The sequence below is a fragment of the Hypomesus nipponensis genome, chromosome 10, assembly GCF_054491055.1.
Source record: "Hypomesus nipponensis isolate SF chromosome 10, ASM5449105v1, whole genome shotgun sequence".
Classification (NCBI taxonomy): Eukaryota; Metazoa; Chordata; class Actinopteri; order Osmeriformes; family Osmeridae; genus Hypomesus; species Hypomesus nipponensis.
In genome coordinates, this window is record NC_140370.1 from 11721059 (window position 1) to 11738275 (window position 17217).

The 17217-nt window shown below is 40.9% G+C and overlaps 1 protein-coding gene across 1 annotated transcript in view; it reads left to right on the plus strand.

Annotated features, from left to right (window-relative positions):
• The first annotated feature begins 2032 nt into the window (after positions 1–2032).
• The window catches only part of LOC146271736 (receptor-type tyrosine-protein phosphatase F-like), a 108247-nt gene continuing 93062 nt past the window's right edge, over positions 2033–17217 (plus strand). The window contains 1 exon segment of the mRNA XM_084706537.1: positions 2033–2407. The gene's annotated coding sequence lies outside the window, so the exon portion shown is untranslated.

Sequence of the window (17217 nt, forward strand, 5' to 3'; positions counted from 1 at the left end):
GCCAAAGCAGAGCACAGAAACTCTCCGCAGAAGTGTTGAAGATTATGAAACAATTTGTGCTGTCGCCTCTACCACCTTGGATCCTTGTCCTCAAGGGTCTCCCCACCCTGACGTCCACAGAGGGGGATTTTCTTCCCATCAACAGCTTGTTCTATACCCCTTTCCTCTGCTGGAATTTTCTGCCTTTGATTCCAACCCCCCTCCTTCTGAATAACCAAGGGCTCCTTTCAGAGTTGCCAACTCAACAAGGGCTTATGTATCTTTCATCCTATTCCAACCCAGCACTCTCTTGCCATTACTCTGTCTTGTCCTTCTCTGCTTTCCCTTTTCCAGTGTCTTTTCCATGTGTTTGTTGTGGCTCCAGGGACCTTCAAGGGCGTCTGTTTCCTCTTGTTGAGTTGTCGAGTATATGTGCAGTCTCTCTAGCTTGAGGTCTTCTTTTAGTAACTGAATGCTGTGCGTCATGTAAACATTTAAAATTCTAGATGTAGAACTTCAGCTAATTCTTTCCGTAAAATGCCAAGCATTTTACATGGGGTATGACCTTGGAGTCAGTTAGTCTAGTCTAATGATTGCAGTTCAGAACCGGACCAAAAGAGAATTATACATGATAAGGAAGTTAGAAATCTGTATTTTATTGAATATAGGACTTTGATGACCTTTATAAAAAGTATATTTGTCAATAGCATGACCAACTTTCCATGTTTTTATAAGCATTAGTTTCCACTCCCAGTAATCCTATTGTGGTTAAGAATAAGTACATTAACAAGTACTGTAGTTGCAAAATCGTCACACACAACACATAATACAGGTGTGAGACATTACAGTGTAAATCAAACAAGGTGATACAATATAGGTTTCCCTACTGGTATTTTATTTCCTTGGCTGCCTTTTAAAGACAGGACTTTGCATATAAATGGTCTTCACAACTTTATTCTGACAAATGCGATTCTTTGTAATGAAGTAGTGATGTTACTGAAGTGGTGACTTGTGTTGAACCATATTTCCAAGCTACAGTGCAAGTACAAGAGCTCAAGCCTTCGCAGATACCCACATAGATGTTATCTCAATGACATGCACACAGATGACCTTCAAGAATACAATTATTTTGCCTTATATATTAACTTATTTTATGAATACGGTTCACATTTGTATATTTACTGTGGTACACATGTCATGATACAAAACAACAGTGCAAATTTTGATGTGAAGTGGATTTTTTTCTCTGACAGGTCAATTCCATGGGACATTTATGACTAAGTAAATTAATCTGTGAACGTCACCTACAGGAAGGTTAGACGGGTGTTACCCAGAAACAGTTCACAGGGGGTCCAGTCATGAAATTAATGATTGGTGATAGCGAGGGTGGAAGCCAAAACAGGTGGTGAGACTTGTCAGTACCCTAAAAATCGTTCAGGCCCTCATTACTGGGGGTCACAGTGACACAGCCCTGCAGGCTCAGACGTGCCGCTTGAGTGCTCAAGCACAAATGACCAGGATGTATGCTGAACCCTCACTGAGCCCTCCACATTCCCTCGCTCACAAAGCCTGTTACCAGCATATCCTGTCCCCCATGTCACTCCCACTTCAATAGCCTACTGTAGGCCATTGTGGCAAATGTGATCTTTGGTTAAGGAATCATAAAGGTCAAGTTTAGACGACACTTGTCTTTCCTGTCAATGTATTGGTACATATGGATTTAAAAAAATACATTTATAAACCCTTTCATGGCTGCTACCTACACAAACATTTACGTTTCGAGAGGAAAACGTTTTTAAAACAATTAAAATCTTTGCTTAAACCCCCCACTCTTTGTATGAGAATGGAATGTTATGGATTTTTTGTTCTGTCATTATTGTTTTTATATAATTAAAATTTGAGTATATGATAGCTCCCTATTACAAGGTCGGAACGTCGAAGAAATACTAAAGAATAGACAAATTCCGTATTGAAGCGAGCATTGCCGAATGAATCCGAAAATCCTCGCGACCAACCTGTGAGTGAGCGAGAGGGCAGAAGCGTGACAGAGAAGGGGACCAGAGAAGAAAGAAGTCCTTACCGAACCTGCCTCCGCTCTGGGGACGGTTGAGAGAACATGCAAGTTGACATTTGAATACAACTCTAATTACTTTTTTTAAGGAGATTATGGAGCTCGATTAAAAAATATATATATTAGTTTTCTCTTCATATAAGCAATCCGTTCATTGCACCAACATACGTCCCATACGTCCCAGGATTATATTACCGCGTGGTGCTCTTCAGAAGACTGCTCTCTTTTTCTTGTTTACTTGGGGGTTGGTCTTTGTTATTTTAAAGTGGATTTTTACATTTAAAACTGCATACGTGGTTGAGCGAAGTGGTTAGAAGGCAAGGAGAGAAATGCTAACGACGGAGAAGTGGAGATACAGTAAGTGCACCGTTCTCTTTCACTCGTTAGTTCTTTATTGCGGTATGACTGTCTCCCCATGTAAACTTGAATTGCGAACCAATTCTTTGGGATTATTTTGGTGTGGACACATCAAGTAAACTGACAAGTTCATTTAATATGGAATTGACATGCCGTGTAGTTATTTAATCAGTTACACTAAGCTCGGGAAACGCAAGAGGTCCCGAGTTTCCCGAGTTTATAGTGTGATCAAACCATGTTTTCTTAATCAGTCAGACTCAGACAGCTAAACGGCCAGTTCAGCCACGCATGCAGTCTGTTGCTGTTTTTAAATACCTAGCGAGCTAGCTAAAAGGCTATGACAAGTAATCTCGAGTCCCTTCACGACTGTTCATGAAATAAATAGCTAGCAAAATAGTTAATCAAGTGTAAATGTTGGCTTTCTAGCAGAATTTGCCAGGTTGCATATGCATAATGAGAGTTGAACGTAGAGTGATGCCTGTGTTATTGGCTGGATTGTGGCTCTACATAAAAACTAGTCTAGATTGCTTTGCAAGTCTGGCAATGTTTTGAAATGTTCCCGTGAGTGTCTTTAGTTTGAATTGCCAGCTAACGAAAGGGGGTTGTTTTGTGCTAAATGCAAGTTTTCTGAGTCGAACTGCTCTGTTGCTGACTGGCCAGCAGATGGAATAATGCGTGTGGTATTTGTCTGCTGCACAATTATTTAAGAAGTCTTTGCACAGTCCTCAGCAATTAGCTGGCTAGCTAGCTATTCAAATGGTGCAATGGCGCGAGCAAAGATCTATCAAAAACCAGGGGGCCAGAAGGAACGATCAGTATAGAGGTAATTCTTTGTGGTCAAAAGTGAATAACGTAGGTTCAATTTAGCCATTTCATCATAGCTTTTCACTTGCAGTGTTGGATATCTACAATTAGGAAAGCACAATATGACATTTTCTTGCAGTACAATATCGTTTTTGTCACTTATCAATAAATGTCGTTTGTGGTGACGTCATTTTAAAATCAGCCTTAGACATTATGTTTTAAATGTATATGATTATGTTTTAAATATGTATTTAAATGTAAATGATAGCCTTTCCAAGTATTTTCGTTCCAACAGTATTGTCATAGGTCCCCCTCCCCTCTTTCCTTGTCAAATCACATTCTGATGCTAGATGTAATTGAACTGTGGAGGAAGGAACGCATATTTGCTAAGAATGTATATGAACCAGAAGTTAAGCTGAGAAAATATGAATGCATCCCAAATCTTAGGCTATATGCTAGCTTTCCCATCTATGGCAGTTCCATTTTTGCTGATCTAGAATATAGGGACATTTGCGTATGTTTAGGTCAAGTTTTTTAAAATAATAATGTTTGAACATCTAAATCTTTTTTTATGAAACTCAGTGTCTGCAGTACAATATGACATGAAACTGCTACCAACTATTAACACAGAGACATCCACATTTTAATGAGAGGCAGAGTATGCATAATTTCTTGGAATTTCATCAGAAGCTTTATAAAATGTAATTAGTCAATCAGTTGGCAGATAGTCCTCTTCCCTGAAAAATAATGCTGTGTCTCTTTAAACCGATCTAGTGTAAAAGGTTCTGTATATATTTAATTTAAATGCATTTTCATAAAAAAAATTGTAGGCTTATTATGATTCTTCTACTCATTGGCCTCAGAGGATGCTGCATGTGAATCTGAGCTTCGAATTATTCATAATTCATAAAGGTATTATGGCAGTTTATGCATAAAGGCCTGTATATGAAGTCTCATGACTAACAATAGTCTCACATTGGATAATCAGACATGCGTCCAGTTAAGTGTTTCATTTACTAACACAACATGGTACAGGTGAGTGAGTGTATGATTCCATCTGTAGGCCTATCTATTCCTTATGTCTGTCTGTGAGTGTGTGTTGGTATCCGGTGTCTGCCTCTCTGTGTGTGTGGTGTGGGTTTTTCCTAACAGACCAGGCCCAGTGCCGGTAGCCAGAGCATCTGTCTCAGCTTCCTCCCTCCCTGGCGCTCCCTGGTAGGGGATAGGCTGATTGGCACTGTTAAAGAGCCTCAGCCCTCTGCGGCCACATGCTGAAAAACCACTCGGCACAGACCTCTCCCAGCTGACGCTTTCTCATGCTTTCCATATGGGCAAAATCTGGGTAATTTCAGGGCCCCAGAGTTCTAATGAGGGGTTTTGCCCATAGTGTGTTGGTCTGTGGTGGCAGAGATCGGCGTTTCAGGGGTTTATTGCAGGGATTATAAGTGCGCCGAGACGCCTCACTGGCATGCTGTTGGGGCGTTGGCACTGAGAAACCCGGAGCTCTTTTTAACCATCCAAACTGGTTTGAACTGGATGTAAACGAGTGCTTGGGGAGGATGAAAATGGAGCCAGACCCATCCAAAGGTTGTGACAAAGGTTATGGGACTACAGCCTTTGGTCAAAGACGTTATGTTATGTTAACCTACTTTAGTAAAACATCCTATCCTTAAAACAACTTGCATGACATTAGATGAAATTAAATGTAATTGAAGTGCATGGTGCCAAATGATGGCCTTGTGCCCTTCAATAGGAATGTTCTGGGACATTTTTCCTTTGGTTGCCCAGAAAGGTGCCTTGGGCAAAGCCCATCTTTGCAGCTCTACTTAACATTCCTACATAGGGACAGGGTGCCCTCAGTAGCACACATGGTTGGTTTTTAACAAGGCCTGTTCCTGAAACCCAGCGGCTTGGGGAGAGTGGTGACATAGTGCGCTGTTGGTGGTGGGGTAATGCAGATGGAAACCAGGTCTCCTATTTAGGAGTCCACTGGTGGCATTATAAACCATTTACACTAATGTTTTACAGGGCATTCCTGTTCTGGAGAAAGTGGAAACAGACGCCGGACTAGAAAACGTCCCAGACCGCTCCTATGGGGCCTATTGTCAACCATCCCTAGAGTGTGCTTTGTTTTGGGAGATTATGTTAATGCTATTGCATTAAAGTGGTGATGACAGCGATAGGTTGAAGTCAAGGTTAATTGGAGCGGTCTTGTTCCCATTTTGGCAGAACAATGAGGTTCCAAATATAGTGTCTAAAGGCGTCTACCATGTCTGTACCCAATTTGTAAAAGTAACTAAAATAGTATTTCCATGTTTGCTAGCTTTATTTCCAAAAAAAGTCAGGTATAAACTTGATTGTCTACTTGGCTGTGTATAGCTCTCAGATCAGACTACTAAATATGGAAGCCAATAAATCACAGCATAGCTCTTCTAGAATTGATTATACAGGAATTCTATGGCTACAAGGTGTTTACAGGTTTAACCCCTACATTTCTGCTGTATTACAAGGAATGATGCCACACGTGTGTCAGAACTCATGGCCTTGGCAGTGCATGTGCCCAGTCAGTAGAAGGGAACAAAGGACATACAATGCTGGATAGGTACAAATGGAGCAATGGCCTAGGAGGCAGTGTCATTTGTATGACTTGTCATTGTCACCCCAGTCTTCTGGGTGTCTTCTAATTAGAACACAAACACATGTACACAAGTGTGTGCACAATATAAGAACATGCAACAGTGACGTCATGAAGGACATGGGTGTCGCAAAATAGAGGACACTAAATTTGTGCATTTTCATTTTTGTAGGTCTTATGATGGAATACCAAATTTACATTCAGATTATAGATTTGCATTCAGCACCATCAAGTGAATGTGACCATGCAGGTTGGCTCAATAGCAAAACTCAGTCTTTTTTTTTTGCTCAGGGGAATAACCCAAAACTGATGTTTTTACGGTGTCTGTGTTGATGTCGATCCCCCTTCAAACCAAGTGCCAGGGCTTTACCCGACCCGTTATCACTAAAATAGCTTTAACCCGTGTCAGATCCATTCATAGTAAACCTTTGACAGGGAATTACTCTGCTGTGGCTTTGCATACCAGGACTTGACATCACTGTTGATTCTCAATATACATGTCAATTAACACCGGTAGACCCATTCACACCCGTGTTTAACCCCCAGGATAACCTATATTATTAATGGCATGCATCTCTCGATTCACCCGGGTAGGATTTTGAATGTTAGATGCGTCTTCGCGCACGGTGACATCTTAAGATAGCAACACATACTGCAGGATGTCAATGCCATGGCTGTTTCTCTTCGCTACCGCCTTTCATGTCTTTTTCTCAAGGGGATCTCTGTCCAAGCCATTACTGTTCCAGGAACAAACACTGTTATACAAACCAACTGACAGTGGGACCAGGGAAAAGCACAGTCTCAGGTGCAGAAACATTTTGTGCTAGTTATCTAAGGTACAAGGTGGCTGTGTCAAGGCAGTTTGTCAGATGCTGCACCAGCTTGCTGTTTCACAGAAAGTAAATATGGTCAGTTTTTTTCCTTCCTGTAATGGTCCAAGGCCGAGCTGTTGACACGTGGGACTGTTAGAAGAGCTAGTTGGGCAAGCGGAAGCGCGACGGGAAATGGCAGGAAAGTGCATTGCTTGCACTTGCCCTGCCCTGCTGATGCGGCAGATGGATGGGGTTTTGGGGAGGGAGAGGGTTCATAGGAGGAGAGGGGTGCTGATGACAGCTCCGCCTCCACAGAGGGCCACCATCCCTGCTCCCAGCATGCCCTGTTGTGTCCCTGTCCTCATGACAGTGCCTTGATGCCATCAGAGACCATTAGTGTTGACAGGATGACAGCATCACAATGGGGCACACAACCACGTAACGGATGCGTAAAGGTATGATATCGGACTTGCCCATCAACAGCGTTCAAATGTCTGTCTCTTGTAAGGCTTTTGACCTTTCTTTGTGTTAACACACAGGCTCTGTAAACTCATATTCAAGATCCAGTAGTGAAAGGATCTGAAGCCTCTTTTCCTGGAGACGCCTCACAGCTACGGCTGAAACGTTACAAAAAAATCCTTGATTGGATTAGAGCCAGATCATATGACCCAAGTGGAAGCAAGTGACTCTGATAAAACCTTTTGAAGGTAAAGCAATAAATCAAGACTGTAAACAAGGCTGTGTAGAAGATGTCCCCTGCTCCAACAAGAATCTTCCCACAACAAGGCCATTTCACAAAATAATTAAGAAGTGAGAGTAGATGATTACAATGATCTTAAATCCCTCTATGTGGTTTGTACTGCTTGGTGTCTTAATCTACACTTGACACCCATGTTCTTGAAGTAAAAACATCTAAAAGAGAACTCGCTAATGGGGTGTCCAGGAAGAAGACTATGCTCTGCTACCCCACTGTCTCTGACCAGCCTTTGCTGATGCAGTCAAAGGAAAGAGACAAGCCCCAGGACTTCTAAACTTCAGCTACTCACTGACTGTACTAAAATTGCCTCACAGTTACAGGAGCTTCGGTGGATGCTCCCGTTTGGCAGGAAGACTGCAATTATACAAATGATGTAACACTCAGTTGCACATTGCCTGCATCCATCACAGTCACTTTTAAGACATACTATTCAATGTTTAGCTTTGTGTGCACAAAGAGTCAGTCTTTACATATATTTTTCCCCTTTGAACTTGATTCAGTTTCTTAAGATGGTTTTCTGTGGACCAGAAAAATACATAGAAAGCCTTACACAAACAAAATCTTGTTTGAAATATGTAGGTCAAAAGTTCTCCTGAATACATCCCTGATCTTAAAACAAAGATGTTAAACAGGCAGCTTGGAGTTTTCCCATCTACAATCAGTGTGGATGTGTGGCATGTGGATGTGGCTACACATCTACAACAGAGGCAGTGATGCTGCCTCGAATTGAAAGAGAATTGAAGATCTTTCATGTTTGAGGTCAAGGCTGAAGTTACAGTACATACTTTCCCGTAAAGAATATTATTTGGACACTTGTGGGTCTTACACCAAACATCTGGGATGCTATATTGAGTGTCTTGTCCAGTGTCCACATGTTGTTGTGTCCACCTCTCCCTCAGTGACATGTCATGAGGAAACAGAAGACCCTGTGGACACAGCAAGGTGAGGGCTGTGCTGCTGCACCTCTAAGAGGCCTATGATTCATGAGGCCGGTTCCCTCGTCCCTGGGGCTGGGAGGAATAGCTGGCATTATCTCCAGCAAATGGGTTTGAAAACGCTCTCGGCCAAGTCGACCAAGGCACTGATTTATGGCTCAAGATGCTGTGAACAGTTAGCTCGGCACAGGTATGACTGTTTTTCCCCACTCTGCAGCCACAGTTCAAGTTTATTCCAGCCATGTTTTTGTGAAGGCACAAGAGGAAAACAAGGGGTGAATTTATGACACCAAAGTTGTTGTGGAATCGCCAGCGAGTGAAGTTTTGTTTTAATGTGTCAGGGACAAGGATAAGCAATTTCTTCCTCCTTTATCTTTCTTTGTCAAGAAGTATATTATGTACCTTATCCTTGAGCTGAAGAGTAGAAACAATGTCCGGGGAAATAGAAAATACCTGTTTGAGCTGAATTCTTGGACTTTTGCAGCTTGCAGGGTTGAGGTGCTAGGAAACACTTCACTTCCAGTGAAAACTGTCTGACAAGCATCATAGCTCAATTGCAACTGGAGAAAGTTGCTTTGGATTACCATTCATTAATTGTTCCTTTTTGTTGGCATGAGGCCCAAAGCCCAATGTTCCGTTGCTATACATGAAATGGACTGCTTTGTGTTTCTCACGAAAAAAGGCGTCGGCCTCGCAGTGAACTCAACAATGATTAGAAACTGATAAAGTAAAGTACAGACATTGTGTTTTCATATCAAACAGGCTCTTTCCTTGTGTTCGTGTTTTGTACGTTAGATTACCTACCTCAAATGGACCACAAACATGGACCCAAATATTTTCATTGCAAACACGGTTACACAAACCAGATCCGACTGACTTTGTGGAGCGTTTCAAATGCAAACCGACAGGTAATGTTTTAGCCGACATCACCTGCCTCCAGTGTTGCATGCTCCCCTATTAGAAATCAGCCAGTTGTCTTTTGCTAATGTTACGTAAGAGCAAATCCACATGAAGCCTTGCAGAACTCTCTTTCTTCTCTTTGTCTCTTTTTGACATGTCATACTTTGTGCCTCTGGAGTTGTAAGGGATTGTCAAAGGTATCCCTGGAATTTAATCAGTGGCATTCAGAAGCTGTCTGTCTCTGACATCTGCTCAATCTCCTGGACCTTTCGGTTCCATCCCTGCCAGAAACTCACCTTTTCCAAGGTGATGTTAATGTTTTAAACGGTGTACTTACAAGTGGATTATTTCAAAGGCTATATGTCAGACTGATCTTTATCTGGCTGCTTGGCAGCCTGACTTGGATGTTCTGTTTCCCGTCTGTGCATGTTGATTAGCTTGTTCTCCAATCCCCATCCTGCCTAGCTGTGCAGTCTCATTTACTTACCCTGCTCATGTGACTATAGCTTTATGTAGTAAGACGTTTCACATGGAATGGTTAATCCTTGCTAACATGGGCCAAATAATGTAATTGAATCAAAAGATTTTCAATGCGTACGGATTAGTACATACCGTACAGTATGTGCAGTGTGCATCAAGAGCAGTGACAGAGCAGTGAATGTAGCCGTGGTGATGTTGAACTTGCCATACATTGTAATGCTTCTTTTCAGTGAAGTCAGTCTGTGGCGTAGTGTGACTGGAGTAAAATGTACTCAATTTAATGTGCTTAGACTAGCTTGTAGTCTGTTCACTCCCCCTTAAAACAATTTGGCAGCAGTACTCCCCGAGGGAAGGTCATATTTTTGTGCTTAGCAAGGGACTTTTAAGGGCAATCCAACTTTGATGTCTCATCTAACCTTAATTTAAGTAATTACCCTTCCCACCTGAAAACACTCATTATCGTTTAAGCATGTAGGTGGTGCTTTCACCATCTACATCTTTTTGTATGGATTCCTTTTTTGTCAGGTATTAGGTCATTTCCTTCTCAGCAAATATGGTTGGCAAAGCACTGAATACTCATCACTGAGGATTTTTTTTTTTTTGAGAGAAAGAAGATGTCTGAGGAAAATGCTAAATACCATAATTTCAGTATGGGAACCAGACAGAGTGACAGTCCAGTCATTTAAGTTAGCTGTCACTGTCATTATCAACTGAAAACAGTCATGTGCTCATCCCACATACACTGGAACTACATACACCCCAAATCAACTGGGACAGAGTTTCAACCTTCAACATGTTGGTTCAGCATTGAGGAGGTGAAATATCACCCTACATTTTCCTATGATACTGCCAATATAAAATGTAAAGCTGTAAAGGCCTCATTCTTACTAAACTGCAGCTCCTCCAAGAAAATAAATGTGATTGAATGTATTTTAAGTATATAGCTGTAACAAATGCCGCTTTTCTCTTGCGACTTATCTTATCTTGTCTTATCTCCTCTTTTTACCTTGAGTTCAAATCAGAAGATCTTTTATAAGGTAGCTATATACATTCACATTAGTGGGGAAAAAAACCTAACTAAACAAACACCAGAGCATGTTCATGCATTCAAGCAAGTACAAAAAGTCTGATTATTATAATTGAAAAATTAATTGGTATACAAACTGACTCTCAGTGGTGGACCTGTTTGAGGAATCTGGTTTATTGGTCAAAGAGAACTAAAGAATTATGCACCCAAAGGTTTTTTAAAGATAGGCAACATAACACCTGTAAAATGGTGAACTCTTAACTTCATTTGAATTTCTTGATAAACTCCATAACTTGTGGATTCTGAAAGAAATACTAAGCTAGATGGTGACTTCTACCATTATTCAGAGGTTAATTTGCATTTTAAGCAGAATGTCATGGTCAAGGTCTGATAGTACTTTCTTTCACACATTCAATTCAATCCAATCTTTATTAAACCAACATCGCAGACATACTCATGGAGCATCCCACATTCATGAGCTCCTCAAGGGGACAGCTATTGGTAAAAAAAAAACTACTGAAATCAGCTGATCACTTCTACATAGTGTTCCATACTGTATCATTGGATGTGCATGCATCAACAAGCCAATTCTGTTTGTCAGATCAGTGGATTCTATTGGTTTGTGAAAAATCATCCTACTTCCATTTTGCCAAATTATTTCTGCTCCCTCAGCCTTTAATCTAGCTTTTGTCACAGATGTTAATTAACAACAAATGTTTGTCACTAATGAAGATGTCAGTCTGGCTTGGTTCATAAATGGTTAGCATGTGTCGGTTTTGACGTGTGAGTGGCGTGAAAATTAAACTGTGTTATTTATCTTTGCCACTTGTATTGGCACAGGAGATCATATTCTATTGAGCATTTGCTAGAGTTTTTTAATGATTATTATATATATTTCTTGAATCTCTTAATAAAGTATAGTCTAGCCTACATAGCATAATATTAGTGGAATCACAGATGAATTACCAATAAGACTAGCATGCTAAATAGTAGCAAGCATGGTAAGGTTTCAGATGTGACCTATTATAAGTGTGGCTAACCATGTAGCCTAAGTATTGTTTACTATGAATATAATTCATTTAATCTGCTCTTTCTGGCAGCATGCCTGCATTCAACACATTACACCCTAAAATGTAGGGTCCTTTTTTTGTGTATATTTCTATTATAAAGGCGTCAATTGCCAGAAGGTTTATTTTGGATCCTAATGAGATTTCAGGCAGATGCAGCCTTGTGCTTGGTAGGTGTTTGTCCTGGGGAGTTTAATCTCTATGGTGCATAAGGGGCCCGCCCCTTTGAATTAGCAGGAACTCCACCGCTTGACTCAGAGCTCGGAAACAAACCAGCACCCTCTGTGAGGTTGTGACATGGGATGAGCAGTAGGAGTATGTGTGCAAGACTGGGTCTCGCTAGCACACATACATTAACAATGAGGAAGCGAGGGGATTACATTGCCCCTTGCCAATCTAAAAAGACAGCCTAAGAGTGTGCTGTCATGGCCCGTGGGCCACACCAAATGAGGCAATATTTAAATGTGTCAAAAGGGTGGCAAGTGGGTTAAGCTTCCATAAGCCAATAAGTTGACATCACATGCAGGTAGTTCTGTACTGGAATAAGATGTGAATCGGAATCGTTTACATTTCTACTTTTCATCTGCATCACCACAAACGCTTGACTGAGTCTGAAGTTCATTCAACATCAGCTATGAAAGCATTGTCTACAGAGTTGTCTGTAAGCTGTGAAGGGAATATAAGGAACGTTTTTTGTGATTGACAAAATGTAACTTGATCACAATGCTAGTATTCATGTGGGCTTGAAATGCTTGAAATGTCAGCAATGATATGGAACTCCAGTCACGTTCCTATATCATGCAGCCTTCCCAATATACCTCATCACACAATTATGTCTGAAACATAGCACACACTGGCTTCTTAGGTGTCAAAGTATTCTCCACTACTTTGAGGAGAGGGAATTATCTTAGTTTAGTTATGTATACCTCTCATGTTCATGTTGCCAAGACAGTTTTTGTTCTAGACTGTCATATTTTGAATGATTAAGAAGACGCAGACCCTGGATGAATATTTTAAAGTATGTTGCTGTTTGTTATTTGGTTCATTCAGCAGTAACCAACCAACTATAAATATACATACTATATGCTAAATGGTTCTCATAACAGCCTACAAGGTCTCCATTAAAATACATAAGTAAATACTAAGCAGATATGAGCGATGGTGCAACTGATGGAAAACTCCTGATGTTGCATCAAAACAAGCTGGATTTGAACTAAAGTCACCTAGTAACAATTATAGAAATCGACTTTTAATGTACCTTAAACTTCAGATATGCTACACAGGTGTATATAATAATAGCTGTGTCTTAGACTGGGATGTCTATATGATTCGTCTTCACAAGTTTCAATGTGACAAATGGCTCTGACATAAAAAAACAAAAAAAAGTCATCTGTATTCATATATTAATGATGCCTTTTGAATTTGAACAAAAATGGACTGTCAATGTATTTCTGTAGTGCTTTACCAGGACCATGTGAATATATGCATGGCCTATGCTATTCAATGGAGCAATCAGGAACATTTCAATCATCTGTTCTTGTGCTGAAGGACTGAGTTATTATAATCAGAATAGTTTTAACCTCAGATTCATTTTTTCTCTGCTCGATTCTTATTAAACATGCTTCTCATACTGTAATGTTACAAAATATAGCCTAACCCAACGGGCAATATGTTGTGGAATTATTCCATCTAGGCCTCACAGTTGTAGTGCCTTATCCAAAAGCATATTAAATAGGCCAGAAATGTCCAACTCTATGTGAACACCATTTTGTCCTTACGAGATATTGGATTTTGTACAGTCTGTGATTTTATGAGTCCATGCTACACAATAGTTTGAATACATGGTAGAGAGCCTTTAAGCAATTCAAGAGGATGAAACATTTCTCAAATAAGAACACTCTGAACAGCCTTTTACAACAAAAGGCATCAGAATAACGGCCTTCACCCTGAGGAACAAGAGCACTAGTCCCTCCACATCTCTTCTCCCCCTCTGTTCCACCCCACCACGCCACACAGAAAGCCTCTCTGCAAACTTATTGTGATGGTGCCCTTGGAGACCTTCAAAAGATAGGAACATGGGGTGGGGGTTGAGGGATGGTTTTAGATGACTACCTCGGGCCTTGACTTATATTGTCCATTTTCAATAACCTGTGTCAACAAACTTTACGTTTTGTAGGAAATTTGCTTTCACTGTCTGCAAGCAACAGTACAGGGGCATGGGCTGTTTGTTGTTAATGTCTTCAGAAAACTGGACACATAATAACAATGTTTATGTGCATTCATTCTTTAGCCTGCATGTCAGAGACTAAAACGAATTCATTAAAAAACACATTGTCTTCCGAAATCAAGCAAGGCCAGTGTTTTGTTCAACCATGTATGGTTATGGGGCGGTCTGTCCCTTGTGAAATGAGTTGAAGCTAAATGAGTTGTCCCACCATGGCATGATGACAATGTTGGCATAGTTATGCGCCTATCCCCCCTCCCTCTGATGACCTCCTATTAGATAAATGGGGCAGCCTATTCACTAGCCTTCGCCTCTGATGGACAGCATCAGGCTGTTTCCGATAGCCTATCCTTGTGAGAAATGTGAAAACAAAAGCCAACCCCCCCCACTCCCCTTCCCGGATGGAAGTTTGTGTCATATAGTTTCTCTGAGATGATTCTCTGGGTATAACAGAGGGTGGGACGGAGCAGATGCTGATTTTCCCCACTTGCCGTGTTGTTTTCGGGAGGAAGTTGAATTGATTTGTCACACTTAACAGCACAACGGTTGCTGTAAGAAGCCTTACTGTGGCAGGAATGCAATCATGGATTCCATTTCTCTTGGACATATCTTCACGCGTTCCTGTGTGGATTTAGACACAGATTAAGGGAATTATTCAGCGTGTCAAGTCAATGCACCAATGCCCTCCTACCCGGAAATATGTATCTCTCCATCTCTCCTTATGCCCGCTAAGCATACCCATGCCTGACACAAATTATGTATTTCCATGTCTTACAACAGAGAATGTCATTCCAATACAATGCATCCTGAGAAGTGACCTGTCTTATAAATCTATCTAATCTCTTTTTATCTAAAAATTTAGATTTTGCTCAACTCAGCAAAATGCAGGACCTACAATATCACTAGTTACATTTGCAAATGTATATGTTATTGTGACGATGTTGATATCATCTCATTCTCAGGCTACAAGCGCTAAGTCTAGCCTTTTCTTTAGTCTTTATTCCTTTGCCCAATACGAGACAGATAAGACTAGACTAGTTAAGAGACCGGGATGCCTTTTTGGAAGGAAACACTGAACTCAGACTGAAAACCTCTTCTATTGAACCACTGCAGAGGCAGCGCTGTCCACAGCGACATACATGCACAACAGTATGTTTGAGGTGTGGCCCTACTGAAAGCTGAGTTGTGGAAAAGGCCTTCCTCAGCACTCCTGTCACCTTACAGTATGTGCATCAGCACAGGCAGACAGGCAATCTATAACCCAGCTTGTATGTCACGGGGAAAGGTCTCCCAACAGTACTGTAGTGCTACACATACCATCTTCTGTATGTTGGAAGGTCTGTTGGTTGTCCCTGGTTCTTTACGCGTGGAACAACGCCCTTGTTCTTCCTCATTTATTGCTTCTCAGGTTTTGTGTTCTTTTCCAGCCCACATCATAAATAATCCCTGATTTATTACACCACCCAGTGCAGTACAATTTGTGGTCTAGATTTTAAATAAACCATCAGGCTTTTAGCCATCCCTGTGTCCACCTCTTTTGTGGCTTGATTGAATGGGTTCGCTGACTGCTACTTGAAAGTGCCGGTCTAAAGGTGTAACGTCTGATGTCATATCTTCTTGTCCAGGGCTTGTTCTTCTGCAGCCCTGCTGAACCGAACCCTCAGGCTATGCTTTGATCTCCAATTAAAACCGCAAATGCTGTTGTGAAAAGACCTTGTTATGTTTCACTGGTTAATCCACAATGTGCATATCTCAGCAATTATGGACCATCTTTCTCACCCTGAGCACAGTTTAAAAAGCACTGAGAGGTTGTGTTAAACTCAAAGGACAAACTAAGAGTTGACTTGGCTGTTTTTGGTTAATTTATGCTGTGTCCGTTTCAGGCAAACACTGATGACAATTCCGTAGATTTGAGACTGCGGAGAGAGCAATAGATTTAGCTCCACTGGTCATTCATGGTAACCAACTACCCTTTTGATCTGATGCGACTTGCTTTAGTGATTTTGGTTTGTTTGTTACACAACCATAAGAAAGACAAAGATTCAGAACCCCAGAAAGTCTTTGAGTTTTTGTCCTTGTGCTAGCATGGATGATGCAATCTGATGTACCAGGCTCCATATGGCTGTACTCGTCCTAACATTGTTACCACCAAGTTGTCCCAACTAATCTAACACAACATTTCTTATCAGGTGGCATAGTAACATTGACATTCGAGGCTATGCCAACAGTTTGCTTTTTTCACAACTTGAGAAGGAAAGCTGGTAGGATTTCTGTATTTTACGAAGTAGAAGTGGAATGGATTTTTAATATGTTTGTTCTTTTTGTTGTCTGTGTTGCTAGATTCCTGTGGGAGCTGTGAACCACAGAAACCCATGTAGCTTTGGAGCTCTTAAAGCTCATGACAGACAGCAATTTGATTGTTTTCCTTTTCCACTTTTGAAGCTTCCTAAAGCTTGGTTCCCTAGAAATGACTGTCTTGACTTTTTATAGTATGAGGAAAAAAAATTCTTCAATTGGACATTTTCTTTTTGCTTGCGAGTTGCATAACTGATTTCTGCCTGAGTCATGGTTATAGGCCAACGTAAAGAAAACAAGCCTAGTTTCAGGAAATAAATTAAATGTAAGAGAAGCAGAGCGGATGTTGCTTATTCATGAGAATGTATGGACTATCACAGGGATTGTCACTTCTCATTTGTTTATTTCATGGTAAGCACCCTGGTAGAGAAAAGGGACTGAAACTCCTTGAAAATATCTTGTGTATGTCAGTCTGTATTATTAATAAAGAGGACCAAACAAAAGGTTAAAACCGAATCATAAAACCGTCCTCTGAAAGGAAAAAACTGTATAAACTTCGAGACTTAACGTTTCGAACAGACAGTATGTTGCCGTTGATTCTAAACAGGTAGTCAAGACAGAATGCTATCAAAAGCCTACCTCCAACAGAAGGGCACTTCAAATGTCTATTCCATCTGGAGCTGACGTTAAGGTCACATAGACTGACTTACATGATGCCACTACTCATAATGTGATGGGAAAGCATTTATTCTGAAGGCTGAGTGCTACGCTGAATGCATAAACATCTCAGAGTGTTGAGTAACTAGTCAGATGCTCAAGAGGGCAAGAGGAGACCAAAACTTCCTCTTTCAGGATACTACAATCCTCCAAAAAA